Source organism: Ischnura elegans, chromosome 3 (assembly GCF_921293095.1).
Source record: "Ischnura elegans chromosome 3, ioIscEleg1.1, whole genome shotgun sequence".
NCBI lineage: Eukaryota > Metazoa > Arthropoda > Insecta > Odonata > Coenagrionidae > Ischnura > Ischnura elegans.
The window spans coordinates 86706354-86729828 of NC_060248.1; the positions used below are offsets into that span (position 1 = coordinate 86706354).

A 23475-nucleotide genomic window follows, 5' to 3' on the forward strand; every position below is an offset into this window, starting at 1 on the left:
AGCAATCATGCAATTTTAGCATTTTTTAAGTATTCGTATTATTTCTTGGAAGGTTTCAATCGTAAGAATTCGGAGAAAAGCTGAACTCGTTTCTTCACTCACTCTTCCATCGCGCCACCAAGCACTGAAAACACCTCATAAATGGAAATCAAATCGCCAAAAAATGTGAAGCAGTGAAAGTTGTCACTACTAGTATTCGCAATTATGGAAAAAACGAATGATCTAAAAATAATATGTGCAACCGATAGAAGGCTAACAGCAGAGAAAATGAAGACCCTGAGACCCTCGTTACCCCAGATCAGTGAGTCTTACCGGCCAGAGCTGTTTACCATTACCATTACTTACAGCGAAAGTAAATGAGTCCGGATGCCAAGAAGAGAAATAAAAGAGAGTATATATCCAATGGTGTAGAGAGTTTGACTAATGACAAAAGGACATCTGGTTTCAATCCCGGACAAGCCGAAGGAAAATTGTCGCAGTGCAAGATGACGTAGAAAAAGGGGTTAGCCCCTTATCCTTAAGAAGTGCAAAAACACCCACGATCGCTCAGTCTTGGGCTTTATGTTCAAGAATCCAAAGTGAACTCGGGATGAAACAGAGAAAATGATTAAAGGGAGATATACACATACCACCTCCTGCTATTCATCCTCACAATTTTTTAAGAATATAAAAAATTATAGAGGATAAAATTGACTCATATTATCTGAATTTTGAAACTAAAAAACTTATTTCCGGGTTATCATTGGAAATGAATATTTTTACTACTCCATAAATGATATCTTCATATTGTAACGAGTCAAAACAGCTTACACAAATCCAAATACCAGATAAAATGCTAATCGGCAGTGATTTTAAAGGATGAATTTAATCAAACATGAGTTACTATTACTATTTTCATTTTATATCAGCAATTTCATTTCTGGTTCAAAATCACTTTATAGTCTGATGAGAGTTGATTTCACAAAATCACAAAAGATTTCTAAAAATCAAGATAGTCTTTGATTGCTTGTGACTCCAATTATAAAACAAAACCGATATTTGATTTTGTATGGGATTAGAGCCTTAGCTCGAGTAAAATAAGAGCACAAAAACTTAGAGAGCATGTTGGATTGAGTGGAGACTCCGCCCAGAACTATTAGACTCCTAAAACAGAAGCACAATCCTTTTCTTATTAAGGTCATAAAAAATCTATATTAATGGGTGGCCCAAGCATCAATCATCCTTCTTCATCTATCATACATCATAGACCATAAATTGAGGGGTATGCTTCTCATGTAGATGGTGCAGTATAGATAGATGATGAGATAATGCCTCTAAGAATATGATTGGACTGCCTTGGAGAGGTAATTTCTCCTGAAGTAACTAATTAATTCAGAATCATTACGACCAATCTCAAAGCGATAAAACTGGATATAGTTGGGGATACGAGATAGAATAGAGGGAGACTGAATACATAAAAAATAGGATGCTAGTTCAGAAAAGGGATGGATAGTTTAGCATGTAAAAGTAGTTATATAGGAGCGGCCATAGTTGTTCCCAAAAACATGAACTGAGGTTATACGACGCGATGGGTGTTGATTGCTTCACAAGAGCCTTCGTGTTAATTGGAGATATATTTTTAGATAGTGGGTTTTGTGGAAATTAAGACGATTATCACGGTAGAAGCCAAGCTCAGAGGTCTTAGAGCTACAGCCCTAGATTTATAATAACGCCGCCACTGGCGCTTGTAAAGTTGCAACCATACAGATTTGCGTTCAAAAGTATATTTACACAATATTTGACTGCATCTCAGAAAAGTCTATGTCTATGAAAAAGCAAATAATTCATTAACTACGTAGGAAAACATTCTTTGAATCATCCCCAATGAATCCTTTGCCAGCAATTCTCAGGGAAGATAGAGGTCTCACAAAACACAGATTCAGGGTAAAGGCCGGGAACCTTCCTCAGGAGAACCGCCATATGGCGTCTCGGCGCTAATTAGCCAAGAAAAATAGACAGCGCAGCAAGGGGCGACCATCCGGGATACGATAACCCCAACATTAAGCCGAAATTGTGAGATAGAAAACTGAAAACCACTCGGGCCGGAGGAGACGACTGTTGGGGCAATTTCGAAGGTGGGCCGCCGCCGTGCGTAAGGCGCCCGCGTTGGTGACCTCGGCGGATGTATTTTTTGAGCTCCCATTAAAGCCCCGTTCGAGTCCTCGTTCACGAGTCGGGGAAGTGTCAAGGCCGAGGCTTGGCCCCACGAGTTTTCTAAACCACAGAGGACCCCAAGGCGGTCTTGGTCCTGACTCGCCCCATAAGACTACGAAACACTTCAACTCGTTACTAATCTGTCTCAAAATTGACGGACTGAGAGGGTTCCTCCCGGGTGTAATGAACGCTAGGACAGCATCGACCCCAAATCAATTTTTAATAAATTTAAACCAGAGAGGATTTTAAACGAACTTGCTTGAAATAACGAAAATTTATTGAAAAAGACAAGCTAAAGCCCTCAATTTATATTTTGTATTCTTATTTTATGTTTAAAATTCTTATAATTAATTTCATTACTCTAATAATAAATACTAATATAATTTCCTATTTATAATTTTTTTTCAATTACTGGTCATTATGTCTTTGTGAACTCGAGGCTAGAACTTTAAGGGGTCGTGTCACACCTTCTCGATCAATAGTATTTTACCTTTTTCGTAACGAATTACTCATTTATAACTAACATTTTTTTCTTAGAATTTTCATTATATGTAAAGGTGAACATTTTCTTTATTTTCCTGGATCCTAAATTTACAACCTTTGCACATGAGAAAATACTTAGGAAAAGTTTTGACTGAAAAAAAATCTCGTATTTATGCTCCAAAATATTTAGGATTATGACATAGTTTTTGAATGAGCTATTCGTCACAAAAAACGACCGGTCGAGCAGAAGAGATTCGTTTTCTTAATGAAGAATGAGAATTAAAATAACAGGCACTATTTGTTCTTTTTTTGTTGATAAAGAAAGAGACAGGTGAAAAATAGACAAAATACCTTTATAAAGGTGTGATCAATTGTTAAATTTGTGGCTAATCGAGTCATTAATGTAAAAGTAGCGCATATATCCATTAAGATTCCCAAATAGCATGAATACTAAAGTATGTAATGCAATATAATTAGATAACGTGAGATTGGCACTTGATAAGAATCCCAATTTTTTTCATGACACTGCGCATCGTAATCCCATCTTCCAGATTTTCAATCTAAGTTTAAAGTTAGTGAGTACTATTGCCATCCGGATACGTGAGTGTTGAATGAAATATCAGTGAAACACCTGTTACATGCCCATATTGACATTACGCATGACCCTTAAGCACTGCACCTTCAAATCAATCTTTGTTGCTCTGAAAATCCAAATTAACTATTTAAAGCCTATCAGTTACACTTATTTTGTCCTAAAAACGGAAGCCATATATGGTTTGGAATCTGGAATCGAGAAATATCTTGCGAAATATAAAACTTGTTTTTTTTCCTAACAACATCAAGAACCTTAGACGTGAGCAGACGGCTGTGGTGCCACCTTGACTTCTCAGGAAATTTTCAGAACTCATTTCAACTTATGTCACCAATACCCATGAATATCACCCAACGCACTACCACTCCTAAGTCAGATAACTGTGTCGATCAAGCAAACTCGATTATAAAATTGAATTCTCACTAATTCCATCAAAAAATATAAGAATTACACCTTTTTATTTCATATTTTCAGTTTTGATTATGAAATGGGCGTGATATTTACGGATTCATCAATTTATCTTCCAAGCATAAAATAAAATTATTATTCAATACCATAATATTTAATGCGTAGACCATAATATGGTAGTGAACATTACAGTCCGCCTATTTAAAAATGCAAAATGAATTGCTAAATAAAAAGGGGTGGTTTCATCTGGTACGTGAAAAGAAGCCATTCTGTAAAATATTTATTGAGCCACGTTTTGTACATAAAAAAGAGATTAATTACCCAGCAGTCATATGAGACAAATATCACATGAACCAATTTATTCCCTCTCATCACTCAGCCGTAAATCCTTCACAGTAATAAAAAATGACGATAAAGCAGTCCAAATAGTGTGAATTGGCCCTGAATTGTGGATTTGCCTTCATTAACCAGCCCCATAATTGACACATTAATAAAACAGGGTGATTACCCATACAGCCTTTAAATATCCTCACTTAAAATAAGAAAAACATTTTCATCACGCGAAACAAATAACGTCATTAAACTTTCAAATAGTTATTCACAATCTTCACGTCCCTGTCGGTAAAAGGAATAGCACATAACTTACCAATTTGAGCTTCAAATATTCCCCTGAGAAAATCTCTAGAATTTTTCCAATGACTAAAAAATGTTTACTTAAATACGACTAAAATGTGGAATACATATTCTCTTTGCCACATTTCGCATTTATTCCGATATAACTAAAAAACTAATTATTTATTTGTCCTTTCTGTCGATAACTGCGAGAGTACTATTTCAGTCTGCGGAACTGTGATATTATTCTCCGAATTCTGGACAAAAAGTACAGAAAACTATATTAATTATTATGAATGAGCGAACGAAAATAATGTAGTGCTATTGGCTCCGGGAGGAAATAAATCCCATTTCCAGCAATAAAGCTGCGTACGTGATTTTTAAGCGTTGGAGGTACGTGACAATCTCGCGGACACGTGCGAGCCGTGTCGGCCTACAGGTAAAACTCCCAGCGGCGATGGCGTCACATTTGGAGTCCGGCACTAAACCGACACCCACAAGTTTCCGTTGGCAAATTCTCCAAATCTCATCCATCATTTTTTCCTCTAAGTGATTGAAACCTAACCGTAAGAAATCCTAGAATGTCTAGTCTAGCGATGGGCATTTTTTTTCCTCGATAGTTCACATTCATGCATCGACCTTCAACGCCAATGATGGGCATCGGCAAGAGGAATAAGATTCTATGGTTACTGTCAATGGATAGTTCTTGAGAGTAAATGTGTGGTTCATTTTCAACCATTTTAGAGCAAAGATCATAAAATATTGTAATTTCCAGCCTTGTCTATTCATTGTTAGAACGTAGGTTTCCGCGGCGATGGTTCGATCTCTGCATTTCTTCAGGATTTTCCTCCGCGTCAGCTTGTTTGTAGACAACAGTTTCGCTGGCTATCCTGCCAGCGTCCTCAGGTCGAAGGTTTTCTATTCATTATTGTACTTATATTCCCAAAGAAGCAGCCAATAAGAATTCGAGTGACCTCTGACAATTAATTTTCAACCATTACGAATGAATGGCACACAGAGATATAGAGAGTCAATTAGTAATGAAACATGAAGTAGTTTAACTTCTCATCTACATTTGGAGCCACCGTTGTATCACCGATCGGGAAAAAAACAAACTTCGATCGATAAAACCATCGAACAAGACTAGAAGTAGGTAAGCAGTTTTCCTAGTTACTTTCAATTTAATACTCAAATAGCTCCTTTGAAAACTGCTATTATTTATTAAACCTCAAATAGACAACATAGCCATCAAATAATCCATCCATAAATAAAAAATCTATTTAATAAATATCCATTGCTTGAATGTTGAGACAATGTCATTAATTTCAAAGAGTAAAATTTCAAGAAAGCAAATGGTTGATAAAATTGAAAAAAAAAATCCTGGCTAATTTTCATCAAAAAGGCTAATTTGTAGGATTTATTTAACCAGTATTTCATTTTAATGTATAAATTCACCATTCATATATTCCTCGAAGATAGTCACTTGATCTCCTAAGGTTGAACTTTCGTTGTGTCTATGTTTTCGTCCCACGTCTTCCTACACATTTCCACTACTCGCTCCGGCATTAATATTCCTTCAAGGCTTCCACTTCTAGATTATTTTATGGCACACTTATCTCTAAATAAATCAATAGCTTGCTCATATACTCAGTTGAACCTCGGCCACGTGTTTAGAGTATTCTAATTAATACTGGCGTCGTAAATTACCTCAATCGTGGATGCTCAACTACGTACAAGTACTTAACGATCTATGCCATCAAAGACATAAGGAGTAGAAACAGTTAGGCATAGCGGCTAACTAACCATATGCTAGCTTATTTATCATTATTTCATTTGGTGATTATAAACTGTAAAAGCAGGTGATAGGTACTATAAAACTACTTTACAGGGGAGATTAAAAAAATGGGCGTAGAATATTTTAAATGGGGACAGAAGAATATAATGTATTCCAAGTATTAATTTAATATCTGCTACAGTATAAAGCTGCATGCACCAGGAGAAGGCAAAAAAAGTTTCAAAGCATGAATTTTGGCACAGGCAAATCATCGTTAACGCACGTGAGAGATTTTTATCCCAATCCATTTTCATCGAGTAATTGGCTCGAGCAACGCCAATGCACTGCCCACCTGGTCAGTGAAAAATTTATCATTGCCTCCTACCCACATGGTGTAAACAAACTAATTTCTCCGGGTCTTTAGTAACAGATTTGGCCCTCCAGTCTGAGCCGGGCGACGTCCTTAAAAATTTGCAAGTTTGTACTTCAATGTCCAACGCATGGGCGTAACGTGACGCCTACATGCACTTCGCTCTTGAGGTAATTATCCAACCGATTTTTACATAAAAGAAGAAGAAAGAGTATGATGTTAGGGGATTGGATATCTTCAAAAAGGTTATCTTGATGTTCCATGGTGGTTCTTTGGTTTAATTAAGGTTTGAAGGCCAATTGTACCCTTGGGATAAAGAGAATGGGCTAAGGATGTTATGTATTCGACATCAATTGATCTGATTGTAGTCAACGAAAAACTACATATTTCCTCTTCCCTGACAAGGGTCAGCAAAAATTACATGAATCACAAAATCTAATTGCCTTGATATTTAAATGAGCGAGTATAAACAAGTTCAAAAATATTAGCGATAAAATTCCCAGTAAATAAAATATTTAATAATATGGCTGCACTCATTGTATTCACTGAAGGCCCGAAGTCATGAAAATTTTCGGTGAATTTCAGAAACTCTTTCTTATATTTATCCTAAATTTCTCCTGAACATTTTTTGGGGAATTTTAGCACCTAGATCCTCCCTTCCCCACTCGCTACGGCCTCGATTGATGTGAGTTCCAACGCTTTGGCATCTCTCCCGGCCTGAATAGATGACAATCAAGCACTGATATCCAAGATGTGACGTTTGCACCTAAGAAGTGCTAAAACTTAAAACACTCTTCGAAATAGCAAAACTACTAAGTAACTGATGATAGAGACTGTTCACATTTTATCTATACTACAAAAGCATTGCTTATCGTTTCCGCAATCATCAGCGACTTATACTGATTTCATTAGCGGCGAAAACTAATTTTATGGAAATAAATATACGTATACTCTTAAACGTTAAATTTTAGGTAAAATTACTTTTGCTCTACTTCAAAAGGCTTTGAACAATCATGATATGAAAATGAAGTTCAATATAAAAATATTAGTAAAATATGAAAAAAATCTTTCACAAATACATAATTTTTCAACGAACTCAATTATTCAAGCTGTTATGCAAATTATGACATAACTACAATGCTTTTATTTAATACTGGTTATTTAGATTCTTAAATACGCGGAAGAGCTATTGATTTATAAATTTCCAATTTAAAAATATAAGGATTGAATTATCAACAATTTCGACCCTCTAACTTTGATTTTTAACATCGATGGATCACGATCATGTTCGCTAAGTCTTTTTTTTTATTACATAAACTGATAAAATTTGCTTTCGATTGCTCAGTTGGGAATATAACACCTTAAGCCGTACCTTTAATGGGTAACGTAATGCGGTAAGACATGGTGCATGCAACGAGGACATACTTTTACTATTCGACCGCGGGGTTACTGAGGCGCGGCGAGCGGTCGGGGGAATGTCCTTGGCAGTGAGCGGAGGGGAGGTAAGAAAGGAGTACGTGAGGGAAGGGGCGGGCAATGGCGAGGGTGGAAGGAGGCACGGAGCGATGGGATGCTCTCAAAGGACGATGACTTAATTCTTTCACAAAACCCAGCGTCCAGCAGGGAACTGATGACTCGAGACTAATTTGACTCACCAAACAAAATCCCATTCGCAAGAGGGTTACTTTTTTTTACCCTTCATCGTGAAAAATTATAGGAATTTTGAGCGGTAGGATGGGGATGGAAATATCTACTCGTAAACGTTTCATTTTAATAAAAAAATCTACTTCACAAATGCTTTGAGCGATCATAAGATGTAAGTGAAGGTTAACATAAAAAGATTAGTAAAATATGAGAAAAAACTTTCACGAATACATCATTTTTCCACGAAATTATCAAGAACTAGCAGGCAACAAGTCAATTATTCGAGATGTTAAGCAATTTTTAGACATAGTACCTACAATTCTATAAGACGTGGTGCTAGGAACAAGGACATAGTTTTACTGTTCGAATGTGGGGTTACTTAGGATACTTTGTAATACGTGAATACAAATAACCAAATATTTAACAGAAAAAGACACTTTATACTACTAATTCCACTTACAACACCAATTTAAGAGTTTGAGAGCAAAGTTTTGGCAATCTTCGAAGAACTTCAAATCACCACAGTGATGCATTTCAATAAAATGGTGGTAGTCTAATATAAAACGCATAATTTATAGAAAGGCTAGTATTCACGTTATAAAATCATTGACTATGGCTGAACTTCGCTCCTAAATCTCTCAAGTTCAAATTTATGGTGCTATCAATTGATTCACTCAGCTATCTTCCATCAATGCGATAAGTACACTTAAGTCTCGTTCTGAATAACCTATATGTTGCCGTAAATGTGGAATTGAAAATTTGAAAAAAAGAGTGTCCGTTCATTTATAGCAAACTTAAATTGGCGTCTGTCGAGTTTTTATAGTCATTAGTTGGAAATTCTCATAATTTTCATGTAATTACCCAGTAGTAAGGAAGATAGTTTCGTCTACCGAGAGGCATAAAAATATGTTTTAAGCCCTCAATAATTGGCATCGCAATTGATTCGTAGTTTGTGCTGAGATTGAATTAACTTGTAATTAACTGGTCTGGTGCATAGTAAATCAAGGTAAGCCCATTCGAGTTGCTATTAACGGGGGCTTGAAGCTATAGCAACATCCTCCACTTCTCTTTAGTCAACGCGTGAATACAGAATAAAATCAACATGAATTTCCCAAAAAATCTCAAAAACTTCATGCTTGTTCCCACTAGCTTACATGTAAATGTCCCCCTTAACTCATTCAAACTTAATGGGCGCCAGGTAGGTGGTTTTATAGCATCCAGTGAATAAATCGTCAACAAATATTCTGCATAAATGTACCTCTTCTCTATGGTTGGTAAGAAACCCCTAATTATTAAGTCAACTCAATTTTCCAACGAAAACTTATAATTAGTTAATAAACCCTTTCCATATCTGCAAAGAAAACTACACGCGATTAGTGATCATAAATATCGGCTGCCAAATCAATGAATTTTATTTTCATGCGTGCCTTTCTCCGTAAAATATTTGTTCAATATTCACGACAATATTTACCCTCAAAAACGATTAGTAAGGCATATTCCACTAGTACCATATAAGTATTACCATAAATGAATTTAACTATAGGGAATTTCTACCGTCATAGGAATATAAATAATTTAATCCTATATACTTTTTAAGTTTTATTTACAAAAATGTCATGTTAGGTTTTTTTACTTACAAAAACAGGTTTGAAGACTTTCCCTTGAATACATAGACATTGGAAAAAATGAAAGCAATATTTTTTTCTAAAACAAGATCACTCCATTTGGTTAAAACAATTGCGGTTAGCTGGTTAAAACTGACAGAAAATATAGACACCAGACGTTCTCACGATCATAGTTCCCGGTAAATACTTAAATCTCAGACAAGGCATCTGATAAATAAAACGTACCCCAAACCGTCAGGAAATAGCAAAAAGCATACGTGATGGAACGCAGGTGATTGCACACAAACCTTGGCAGTGGCCGACGTTTTTTTTTAAGGGAATCTTTTCACTGGCGACCGCCAATTACCCAAAAAGAGTTGCCGCGCGCCGCTAAGAAGACCTTGAGGAGGTCCTTGCTCGGAAGATCGCCGGGTCGAAGTATGCAAGGTGGTGGCCGATGCAAATGAGACGATGGTAAACCAAGTGGACGTGACTCACGCTAGCACACTCTGCCGCAGGAAATATTTCTATCCCCACTTAAACGCTAGGAAAATCAGCCTAATCCTAAAAAATGTTCGTGTTTCAATCAATTACTAAGTCTAAAAATTCGGTTAAATATTTGGCCATTTTTATTCACGAAAATATTTCTCCTGAAAAACGATTAGCACGACTATAGATGATAATATATATTCCACCAGCACCATGTTAATTTCTATCCTCAATTTAACCCATGGAATGCCAGCTTAACACTCAAAAATGTTGCAATGGAGTAATTCTAAAAGTTAGCCATTAAAAATAAAACTGAAGGCCTTGCGAAAGGTTTATAGCCATTTTCTACATCTACATAATACCCTCCGAGCCACCTCTAGGGTGTTTGGCAAGGGATGACCAATCACCAACATGCAGCATGCAATAGGACCGCCACATGCACACCGGGGCCTGGTATTAAAAAGATAGGCTCAATACAACGCTTGATCTAAATTCCCTCCATTTGTTTCACAAGATATTGAACTTGAGTAAAAATAGCAAAAACTTTCCTGGGAAAGAAATATTACTTCGTACAATAAAGTTTTACTGATCAGTATTTCAAAATGACTCATGGACCCACAGAGTGAAATGCGATGTCCATTGCCAATAAAAGAAAAAATGTGAAATTTACACATAAAAACACCTAAGGAGAAAGTATAAGATTATGAAAAAATTACGGCACCGCCTGCCTGGCATAAAAATTTTCGGGGTGCACAAGAGCTCTTGTTAATGGATAATTTTAAATTCCTTCGGGTAAGACGTCAGTCTACCAATTGTCGACAGAGAAATGAGGCAAAAAGGTGGTAACATTCGGTACATTCTGACATTGAAAGTACGAATATTAAATACCACAATATTTACCTAGGTTACAGTCAACGAGAAACGCAAAAATAAATTATAAACTTTGATTGAATTAGGAAATTTTTAATGAGATTCAGCAATGCGTATTTAGGCAAAAAGAATGACTGCCAATAAATCACTAATCACTATAACGTGGATTTCATCATAATCTTTGCACAAAGTTTCTCTAAAAGTTATCATTAATAATACACAACGCAATAGTAAATAAACAACCACTGTGGTTTAGTTCCCACTCCTGAAAAATCGCTCCTTTTTCAGGGGAAAATTTTTGTAAAGATTTGTATTAAGTATATTTTAAATTCAGAAATTAATTTCAAGAAGGTTGAGGCCGATAGAATTCAATTTATTCAATAAGCTTCATGTGATGCGAAGGTATAATATTCTGAAAAGATATCCCGAGTCACTAAGCCCCAAGAACGCTAAGGCCAAAGAGCTTGGACGACGTCGCCTGGAAATCCGCCGAAGTAAAATACAGCACTAGTGGAAAGAGGTGTGGAGGGATGAGAAACGAAATGTTTATAATGCGCCCTTCCCCCCTCACCTTGTTCTGCAATCCGGTCGGCTTGTGTGGGCGTGACTCCGCTCCGTCGATCAACACACAACAACGCCCTCCTGTGCTTCCTCCTCTATCTCAAGGGGGGCCGCCGAACTACGGCAACAGCGCGAGCCGCCTCCAGGTGATGGAACCGCGTCATCCGAGAGAGACCCCGAAAGAGGGTCGGTCGTTGAAATCACTCGCGACTCTGAGCACTGATTTCGACGCACCACTGAGATATTATAGTCCGGAATATTTCACCGCCAAGGTTACGTGCTCACAGGTCGGTGGTGGGTCAACCACCGGACGAAGCACCCGCCTCCTTCGGCCGCCAGGGTGAGCTGCGCCGGGCACGAACCACGGACGAACACCACGGGAGCACACGCGAAGGGACCCAGCTCGGGGGAAGTCGACGGAGTGCTTCGCCTCAATCTCGTCCGCCTCGCTCAGGTGGACCGCTTGGGTCGAATGGATGTTTTTTTCTCTCTCTGCCAGAGGAGAGGAGGGAAGTGTCCCTGCGCATGCGCAGTGCGGCCGCGCGCCATGCTTTGCCCCTCTCGACCCTCCGCCAACACGTTTCACCTCACCCTCCCGTCTATCTCTCTCTCTGCAGGACTCCAGCCTCATCGTCCCGCCTCACCAACATCCCCCTTCTCCCGATGGCGTCACCGAGGTCATCCAAAGAGTTGAGCGAGTGGCCTCAACATCACCGACGACCTCCGAAGAGTTCCCTCCACGCGTTCTCGCATGGGCTCCTCGCGACCACGTTTTAATACCCCAAACACCGGTTTTCGCAGCTCTCTTGGTCAGCTCAGGGTGGCGACGGCGGTGGAGGATCGGATTTTCCGAGCGGGTGAATTTTTGTTTAGGAATGCACGTAGGTTGATAACATCAGGAGTCGTGCAGCAGCATAAGGTACATCTAGCAAGCGTGAAAGCGAATTATCTTGCAAAAGCTCAAGATGATTTGTAATCAGTTTGAATACTTAAATTCGCCCCTATGAATGCGTACAGATATTTGGCTGATAGTTAAGATACAAAAGGAGACATTAATAATAATAAATGTTTATTCTAACGGGTGTTAACCCAATGTACAAAAAATGTGTTACATAAATAAGCATATAGACATAGTGTTACATAATTAAGAATATATAAGAAGCATATAAACATTGATAAATATTATTTAACACGTTAAAAAATTGAAGGGTAGCAAAAGATAACATAATTAATTTAATTACAAAAGTGAATTAGCTTAATCGTCAGCTTAGAAACAACGGGGGCAGAGCATCGGATTTTCCGAGCAGGTTAATTTTTGTTTAGGAATGCGCGTAGCTTGGTTTAAAAAAATGTATTTACACAATTTATGCCTTGGAGGAGCAAATTTTCCGGCAAGAGCTTTAGATGATTTAGATTAATTACAAGTAACTAAAATCGACACTGTAACAACGTAAAATTATTTTGTTGATATTCAGTCCACGGAAAGGGTTTACTAAAAAGGGTTAGCGAGGAGAAAAGTACCACCCGAGCGGCTGAATTTTTATTTTGGCATGCAGGTGGCTTGATTTTATCAAAAATCACCAAGCTGCTTCATCTTATCTATGGGGGGGGCACGTTTGTCCAGATATTTTTTATACGGTCCCATTATCATTGCGTTCGTTTTGTATTACGAGGTATCCTTGTGCCCCCCCAGAACAAAATCCTGGATACGACCTTGCTTGTGTCCCCCCCCCCCCAGAGAGAAATCCTGGATCCGCCCCTGGTGCTCAAATCCAATGCAAAGTTTTTTTTTACAAAATTGGCACAATTAAAAAACAAAATTGGCTAATTTTAAAAACTAATTCAACCGATCATTGCTGATCACTTGAAAAGGCAATGTTAGCCATTGTTCAGAGTATAGTACATTTACGCATTCAACCCTTATGTGTTCTAATTTTAATTATTGCTATATCGACTCTATTTTTACGTTTTTCGTACATTATTTTTTCTGATTAGTAAATATTGGCTTTCGAGTAAACTATTAAACAAGGAATTGATATAATTTCGATACAACTAAGGGTTAAATGAATATATTGTTCGTTCCCGTACAATATTTCCAGGTGTTTGAATCATATACAGGCTTAAAAGAAATTCGAGGATTTTTCAAAATTTCCGAAAATAAGGAATTAACTTGTGAGAAGAGTTCTCGGGATCGCCACCGGGTCAGGAACTGCATTATTGCCGACCCGACGTTTCGATGTCAACTCGGCCACCGCCAAAAATTGGGGCTCATAGCCCTGAGGACGATGGCCGAGTCGGACATCGAAATATCGGCAATAATGCAGTTCCTGACCCGGTTGAAATCCCGACAATTCTTCACGCAATCTATTCGCCGTAAAAGATCGAAACATCTCTTCAAGGAATTGACTTTCTGGACTAATTAACCGCAATTTCCAAGAAAGCGGGAAGGTTAATGTCGATCATTCTAGTTTTTTTATGAGCGCTGCAAGGAAAATTGCCGATATTGATTCGAGATGGAGTTGAAATTTACCAAAAAACGCATTGAAAATAAATCATGAAATTGAAAACCGTTAGATCATTCACAAATGGCTTTTTATGGTGACTCATTTCATGACAATCATGTTTGGGCGCATGATATTTCCACAGAAATTAGCATGCTAAAAAAACCATCGCATTCCAATTTTTGTAAGAGATAAAGAAACTACCTTTGGATAACATTAGAGAAGAGTCATTTCTGCAAGAATAATTATAAAATACTTGCGGTGCTTGCCTTCCCTATCTATGCATTGTGCCACTAGCGGAAGTGCTTCTCTGGAAAACGTATGTAGCATAAAAAAGATCGCTTCGGAAATGCAATTACACATATTTTCATCGTGCATAGGCTATTGATGTAGAACTTGGAATTATGCCGTACCCCATAGGTCTTGGCAGCGATTTAGAGAAGAAAACTCCTGAGCCACTTTTCGATTTTCCGTTACGAAATCAGCAGCTGCGACGTTAACCTGACGGCAGCTGCTAGGCACTCGGGTGGGAGGGTGCCCCATTATTTATGTCGCACAGACATACTCCGTTCGCAAAATATATCTCGCACAAGAATCCAAGTTTTCAACTTAAGAAAGTTAAAATAACGTTATCGATGACGTTGACACGCTGGCCTGAGGAGGATGCATCACACTTACTTAACCAGTTGTATTTTGCCTTTTTTGCGACGAATTACTAGTTCGAAGCTTACCTTACCAATTGAGATGTTCAGACTACAAAATTTAGCAATTTTTAAACATTTTCTGTATTTATAATGTAAAATTTTTACATTTTTTTAAGTAATGAGGTCAAATTTGTAAATTTGAGGTACCTACTGGGCAATGTTGACAATGCTTAGAACTATTATAAAATTATAATACCGGTTAATGTAATAATGATGGAGATATTTGTATTTATAAGTTTAGGAAACAAAAATTGTATTAAAAAAATAAAAATATTATTTAGAAAGAAGAAAACTCACAGTAAATTGTGAGGCATAAAAATACAATTACTAATATTAATAGTAGATTAGATTTAAATAAAAAACAGAACTAGTATTTTTCGAAAGACTGAATACTACTATTTGGGCGTTACTTACAGTTTTTATTTCGTCGAAATCATATGAAATCGATTAAAATAAAAAATTCGTAGCAATAAGACGCATATCCAAATTTCAATGCTTCAGATATTTGTTAGTTTAAAGTACAAACTTATTTTAAAACTTTGCGATGAGTATCACGAAGCGACTACCATGTAACGTAATATAACTCAAGTTGTCGCGTGGCGTCGATTAGACTCCAAAAACAACAAAATATCAAAATTTATCCCGTAAGTGTTACTAAACATATTGGTGGCTATTTCAGAATCATTAAATTATAAGATACAAGAAATATGAGTTTCTTAACTATGAAAATACGATGCGGGCAAAGAAAAGAAAATGGTCTCTCTTTTGGTGGACTCCACGCAACCAACGGAGGGTTAATATTATTTTCCTCCTTCTCCTGCCATGATTATATGATACTCATCCCTCTTACACTGTTTAATATCCCCTCCCCGTTGGTAATCGCCCCCACTCAAACTTACAGTCTATTCCGTATTTCATGTAAAAACTGTCTCTCCGCTCCTACTACTGTAGCACTTCCCCGTTCCCCGTCTCTCCAACCATTTCACCCTCTCCGTACCCACATCTCGAACATCTCCTTTCATTTACCTATCGTCTTCCTTTCTAAGTGTCTACACTAAACTCGTAAAGCCTAAAGATCGGACTCCTAAATATGAACTCAAAAAAGTTCAAGGTGATCGCCTAAGTTTAAAATGAGTAATTGCCGCAATAAAGAGCTGGAGTAATTCGTCTTCTTAAAAAAGGGAGATGCTTTTTTTTAAATCGGTGAGATTAAAGTTTGGATATCGAAGAAAATAGGAAAGGTAATTCGAAGTGAAAAAATGAGGTAGCAAAATGAGATGGCCGATTTGGAGAGTCTGGAGAGGAATAAGCAAAATAAAGCGGCGACAAAGGGTGTGTATGAGCTGTATAGTGAGGAATGCAGAGGTTCTGAGGACAGGGTGTTAAGCAAGCGAGAAGGAAGAGGACTAGTTTATTTGATATTTAGAAAATATTTAGGCCATCTATTGGCCTGAATAAGGACACAAAAGAGGATGAAGGCCAGCTGATATGAAGAACTTTTTCATTAATCAAGTGAATCTGGAAATCGGTGAATTGCAAGTAATTTTCTAATCATCGTAATTTAATTAACATGAGTAGTGCATCCTGCCTAAGTTTCATCATAGCAGCCAAAAGGAACTATGCTGGAATGGATGGTCTTGCCTAGAAACACAGGCGATATTCAGATCCTCACATTTTAAGATTGAATTATAAAGGACAGAGCAAGTTGTAATCATGGCAAATAATTTTGCCGAAAGTTTGGATTCACTCGAAAATTAAACTACCTCCTTGAAAAAAAATACTATTAAACCACACATTAATTAATAGTATCCAAATACCTCGACCAAAAGATGGCTGGCTGGATAGATGAGGGCAGAGCTTGCCCCCGAATAAATCACAGTAGAGAGGATTTAATATATTCAGGGAAGAGGAGACACTTCTTCCGACTTCCCTGCTTAGTTTTAGATGACTCCTTGGGTTACGATACGTGAAACGTTCAGCTCCAAAGATGGTCGCACCCAATAATTCAACCGAAAGGTTGGTTTTTATTTCACTTCACACGGAAACTGATCCCGAAACTATCAGGAGCAAAGCTCTATAAACAGTAGGTCACCACGCTCCTTAAAACATGTTTGGAAGATTCTATTAAATAATATTCTTATATTCTGATGTAGGACAAAACATCTGATTCAGATTAACTTCCTGATATTCATAAATTACTCGTAAACCATAAATTATCCAACCTACCCTAAACGTAGATATACTGCCCACAGGGTAATTATCCTATCCATATCACTGAATTAGTGCGACATGACCGAAGGGACTCTTAAAGGAGGAGCGTGTGTATGTAACCAAAAAACGTTGATTTGATACCACTGAAATAAAATTTTTCAAAAATTGCCAACTTTAAATCCTATGTAACTCGTACACTAGACTCCTACGGTAAATTGTAGAGATCTTTTTGTGGAAAATTATATTCATTTTAATCATTTATTCTTTTATCGCTCCGTTACAGGTCACGGTTTTCGAGTTATTCACGCAAAACGTAAAAAAGCCACATTTAGGAGGACCTGACCCCCGCTCACTCTCCAAAGGAGTATGTGCGATGTTTTGAGGGGGCCATGGAGAGCCTGGCCCCCCAAAAACTCCGCCCATACCACTTTTTAATCAAAATGGCTTCATAATTCATTGGTAATTTATCCGAAAAAAAGTATAAGAATGTAGAAATGCCAAAATATTTTAGTATTACATAGTCCTTAAAATGCTATTTTCAGAGGCTAATTTAAAACAAATTTTCCGGTGGAAGTCCCCGGGCACCCTCCGCCTTTCACCCTTTCACTGGGGGTGGAGAGGTATTCAATTGCCCCTAAGCTCCGGCAGGATTGCTGGCCCTTTCAACATAAAACTCTAAACCGGCCTCGCTGGCGGCGGGATGTCATCCCAGACTGATAACCTAGAGGTAGCCGGTTCGAATCCCACTAAGGTGGATTTAACACCATTCAAGGCATAAATGAATAAGATTGTTAAACAATTAAATTGTAAGAAAGGACTATTTATTACTAAATTCGCTTGCTATTAATACGACATTTGCGCAGCCATCCATGGCATGAATGTATATGATTGTCAAAAAAGCAAATTGAAAGGAAGGACTATCTATACCTAAACTCGCTTGCTATTAAGACGTTATTTTTATTAAACTCTGCCCATGCAAAGCGGTTAGGGGCTTAGTGGGTCGTGGATGTGATTCGGCCCTGGTACTGAGCAAATAATTGCGACTTCATGATTTTTTCTCCTAAAAAAAACATCATTGAGCGTACTATAAGCGCATGTGAGGCGAAGGCACATACTGCCGGGGAACCTGTGCAGCGATCTCGCGGCCCAGGAGGGGAGAGGACCAAGCGAGGAGAGGTAGGGGGGGTGGGTGGGCGGAGCGGGTGTCTTTGACCCCTCTTCCTCCGGTTCGTGTCTCGGAGAAAAGCACGAGGCAATGGAAACGGCCGGGATGAGAGATTGGAATCGCTCACTCATCTCCCAGGTGCGGGTTGAAAAAATAATCCTTCCTTCCTGACAAGGACCGAGGGGGGGCTAAAAAAAATTACGTACATTGTGGGATCCCAGGTGCACCGGGCCAAATAAGATGGTGATTTGGTACCAAAAAAGGCTGGTTCCCAGCATTTCAACCCATATCTGACTGATTGAACACGGCTGTGAGAGGCTCTTATGGTCGCCGTAATACGTGAAATTATTTAATTTCCGCCTCATTGAGAATCATGTTGATGAAAAGAGGCGTTCTGGCGTCGCCAGATTTTGGGCAATCAAAAGATGATAATAATAATAAATTCGTTTATTTTTATTTTAATAAGATGGTTTCTGTGAGTTTTTGACCCCCGAAGTTTGCTATAGGTGGGCTTAATCATTCCCTACAAATGAACCATTAGAGCGTCCAAATTTCATACGTCTGTTCTTTAACCCAGCTTATGCAACTTTTCGTGAAATAATTCGCATTTTTAGCTACCTATACGCCGAAATATTTATGGATCAGGTGAATAGAGAGATGTTAACGATATTGCATACGTATTCTTCGGTGACGTCTCAATGGATAGTAAAGCTGGATTTCACTTGCATCGATGTACCAAGAAAAACAACACTGCGGATTATTAGGAGAAAAGATGTACCTACATAGAAATGGAACATCCGCTCGCTTGGTCATGATTACAGAGAAAAATATAACGCAATGAATTGGAATTTTTTTTTAATGATAGGTATTATTTATTGTTATCTGTTATTTCACCATAATTTAGCATAGATGATACCTAATAAGTCACTCTCCAGACGAGATCAGTCTTTCCACTCGAGGTCAAACCAGAAATATGGAAGAGTTTAGATTCTTTAACTGAGGTACACGGGATTTTATGATATTAATTAGCAGGTCCTACCAGCCCATCAGTTGCTGAGTTTTATAGGAAATTAATTCTCCAATTTTCACGCATTCCGAAATGCTTTTTAAGCTTTGTTTAACGCCTAGCCCATTTTCCTAAGAAAGAAGAACACCCATAAGGAATTTTCTTATCTGACTTAATTCTATCAAATTGGATAAATTTGTCCGGTATTACCTAATACCTGCTTGCTTGTAACAAATAGATGCTTGCGATGAAAACAGCATTGTTTCCCCTTTACGCGTTTGCTAAAAAATGCGGAAACTTGAGAAATCTCGAGCAAAAACGAGAGGTGAGATTGCGGTACAAGGAAAATGTTTCAACTCGAAATACACTGTTAATTCGTTCTAGGTATTCGAAATCGATTCACGACCTCAAAAATGTGATTTTGCTATAAATAGAAGCTCTTCCTTCTCTTACTAGTACATAAAGAGATATTTCCTTCGCAGAGATACTCCCATCGTAGAAAAACATATGGCTACTGGCGCCGCTTCCCTGGTGAATAGTATGGCACACCATTCACCAAAAATCAATTTTCGGATTTTTTGCAACACCTAACAACCCAGCCGATCTAAACGGAGGTTTAACTTACTTTGCCACGGAAAAAAATCCCCTCTTCCAGCCGAAAAAAATATGAGAGACTGCAAATCATTGGATGATGACAGGGGCGGATCCATGATTTTTTCTGGGGGGGCACAAGAGTCTGGCAGGCAAAACGATCCTCTCACACTTGAGATTAAAAACAACATTCAACAATTACAGTACGGAATATTCTCTTTATTTTATCATGAAAGTTATTAATGTGAAATTAAATGATTGAGGTTCATAATACAAAAAACAAAATTTACGTAATGATAACAGTATAAAAAACTTGATCTATTTTTTTAAGCATGTGGGTGGGGGAAAGTGCCCCCTTTATATCCGCCTATGGATGATGACAATAAATTCACAAAAATATGATGAAGAAATAATGTCCCAAATATCAACTTGCGCATTTACCTATCAATATCGAGCATTGGAGATCCAAAAATTGGAAAATATTTCGATTTTTACGCAGCTGAGATATTCTCAACATTATGATAGCGAGTTTGCCGTTAAAAAAAGGTATAAATCTGTTTTGATGGAAAATAACTCTCTCCATTTTGCCTTCACTCCCTATACAAAAGCGTGAAGTAGATTGAGAGTAGCAGGAGAAATATAGTCAACATTGGGCGACCACATAATAAGTATTCACTATTGGCCGAATTCCAAGATATACAGAGTTTCTGTCCGGAAATTATGCAGTAAATATTTTTACCATTATTCAAAGAATAGAAAATTACGCACAAGGCAAACTTTATAACATAGCATTACGAGTTTCCTCTTGATTGCGCAACGTAAGAATTCATTGGAAACGGAGCATGCGACCCGGCATCCGGTTAGCTTCGGATATTTCCTGCATTTAAAATATCTACTCTCAATCAAAAGTGATTTTAATGAGCGTATGATTATAATACAATATAGAATATGACATATTAAAAATTTAACCCTATGGATGGGTGTGAGGGAACCAAAATTTGTGGTGTCTTGCAAAATCGCATCATGACTTTGAAAGCGTTATTTAAACACTACTTTTCATGAGGAATTTCGTGAAGGTAACAAATTATCTCGAAACTTACTTTGTATTTACGCATAGAATAAGTAAGTGCTCTCCCCTCCGTTGGATAAAATTCCCGCATGTCCCTTGTCCGCCAAAGAGTCGTTTTGACTTTCGCCAACTTCAGCGAAAAAAAAACTCAAGGTCATTAGCTCTGTTCACAGCTTCCTAATATGGCGTAACTTCGTTTATTATGAACTAAGCCAAATAATAACATGCTCTCCAATCAGAGCCAAAACCCCGCATCAATCGCGGAATCGTTGAAATAGTTTTACAAATCAGTGAGTGGTATCCAGGGTTGCCGAGCCGGGCGCTGAAATAATGCACTGGTATGCGGGCACTCATTGTCAGTTCATTCAAAGGGGACATGGGGTACCTTCAATTGTCCCCTTTCCAGGCTAGTTCCATCTCTGTTGCAAAAAGCCAAAAAATATTTTTATAACTTGGATATTATTTTTTTTATTTGAATAACCATCCTAGGATTTTTTTTAATGTGAGAAGTTTCGAGTGGTACCTTTCGTACTTATTTCGATTTCGTCGAGGGCAAAGGCTGTTCAAATAAAAAAATTGGAACGAAGCAGCGTTTACTCATTTCAGGATAGATAGAGGGGCATCTTTCCTTCTCCCTTTTGTACACCTCATAATATTTAATTTTTTTATTATATGAATAATATTATATTAAAAAAAGTAGCACTACCTGCCGCGGACATGCTGTCGCGCATGATTTATGAAATAAATTCACACTACAGTCAGAGCCGGATTTAGATGAAAATAGGCCCTAAGCTATTCCATTTATGAAGGAATTCCCTTTCGCCTCCCATTTTTATGCTTGTAAACTACATAAGGGATAATAAAATACATTAATACTGTGGTAAAAATCACTGTTTTAAATGAAAAATTTTGTGATTGGTACTAACCTTTATAAAAAATATGGCACGGATAATAAATTTAGCTAGTAATAAAGTTAGCCTCTAGGAAAATCCGGCCTTGACTATGGCACTTCATTTTTTTTCTCAATTTAGGGGAGGGGAACTGAGACGGGGACCTAGCTCCCTTAATATTTGCCCCTGCAGCTAATATTAGTTCTGTGTGCCACACGAAACCTTTTCGGAGACCGCAAGCTGTCCATGGATCACCACTTTCCAATATCCGCTCTATAAGTCATAACTTTTTTTGCAAAAGAAATAAATGGAACTTATTGTAATTTCATGTGATCAGCATAACTACAAGTCATCATTAATTATATTCTGACTTTATTAAAATTATGTATTGAGAATGAATATTGCATGAACTTTCACAAATAATTTGCAAAAATAGCACCAATAGGCTAGTGAAAAATCGGAAAAAACAGGCTTCTAAATACTGAAAAATATTGAATTTTGATTTGAGGAGCAAAATTGCCCATGCCTGAATAAAATAATAAGAGATTTTTTGTTGAGCCAATTAAATAAAAATTGCCATCTGAGAGCCACCTTAATGATTACCATCTTTCCTATTTTTCCAGGAATTAGGAGGGGTGGTAGCACCTTACCATCCAACCCCTCACTTCTCCTATATTGAGGTTAATCATATGGCAAAGAAATGAAATTGTACTCACAAATAAAATATTTATATTAACAAAATAGCTCATGTGGCTGAAAACAAACATTATTTCTTTCTCTACTCAAGTAAAAAAAAATACAGTTGAGGTAGGTAGCAGTGCTTTACCATAATGTAGGAGGACTATTTTTATTATATGCTCTATCACTTTTTCCCCAGCTAATACCCTTGCTGTTAAAGTCAATCTAATACATTACTGTAACAAATAAAGAAAATAGCTCAGATGGCATGCATTTACCAAGACAGCATATCGATATGTTATTCAAAATTTAAAAATTTTTATATGAAACATCTGGAGCCCACCCACTAGATATTAGATAAAATAATGTAGTAATAACTATTAACTGCAATATGTGAAATATTTATCACAGATTTTAGTTCTGAAATTTTATCAACTCACAATTCTGATGATTAGTATGAATTAAATGCTATCAAATCAATGTTTAAGACATGCTTGTAATTCACTTTACGCATATGTTACATTTTGAACTGCCTAGTAGCATCAGGGGGCAGTTATGAATTAAGGCTAGGGGGGGGGGGGGGGTTTAGGCGCAAATAATACTTAGGAGTCTGAGGGTATTGCATACCCGCCAGGGTAAATGGGATTTGCAAGGGGCCTCCTCCAGAAAAATTTTGAGATTAATGGTTCATAATGGCGAGTTTTACGGCTTTCTGAGGGATATTTGATCAATTCTAACACATTCGATGCGTAATCCTAATCCAATTAAGTAAAATGGATTAAACTTAAATATTTCTCTGAACTCTGGGATGGGTTTTATCCCCCAAAACCCCCCCTTGCTGTGCCACTGCGTAGCATATCCATCAGGGCAAAAGGGGAAAGAAGTCCCTGAGAGAAAACACAAAAGCATTATATGCAGATGGGTATTCTTAACCCCTCACCCCCAGATAATACGGAATACATATTGGCCTGAGATTTGGTGCTAGATCCTATGAGTATGCAGCCTGGAGTACACCATAGCCTCTGAAGGATGGTGTGTATTCCCTTTTTAAAAAGAAAGC

At 37.7% G+C, this 23475-nt stretch overlaps 1 protein-coding gene across 2 annotated transcripts in view; it reads right to left on the reverse strand.

Annotated features, from left to right (window-relative positions):
- The window catches only part of LOC124156111, a 116067-nt gene extending 103987 nt beyond the window's left edge, over positions 1-12080 (reverse strand). For both annotated transcript variants that reach the window (XM_046530442.1, XM_046530443.1), the window contains exon 1: positions 11611-12080. The gene's annotated coding sequence lies outside the window, so the exon portion shown is untranslated. The remainder of the gene's footprint in view (positions 1-11610) is intronic.
- Between the last annotated feature and the right edge of the window lie 11395 nt (positions 12081-23475).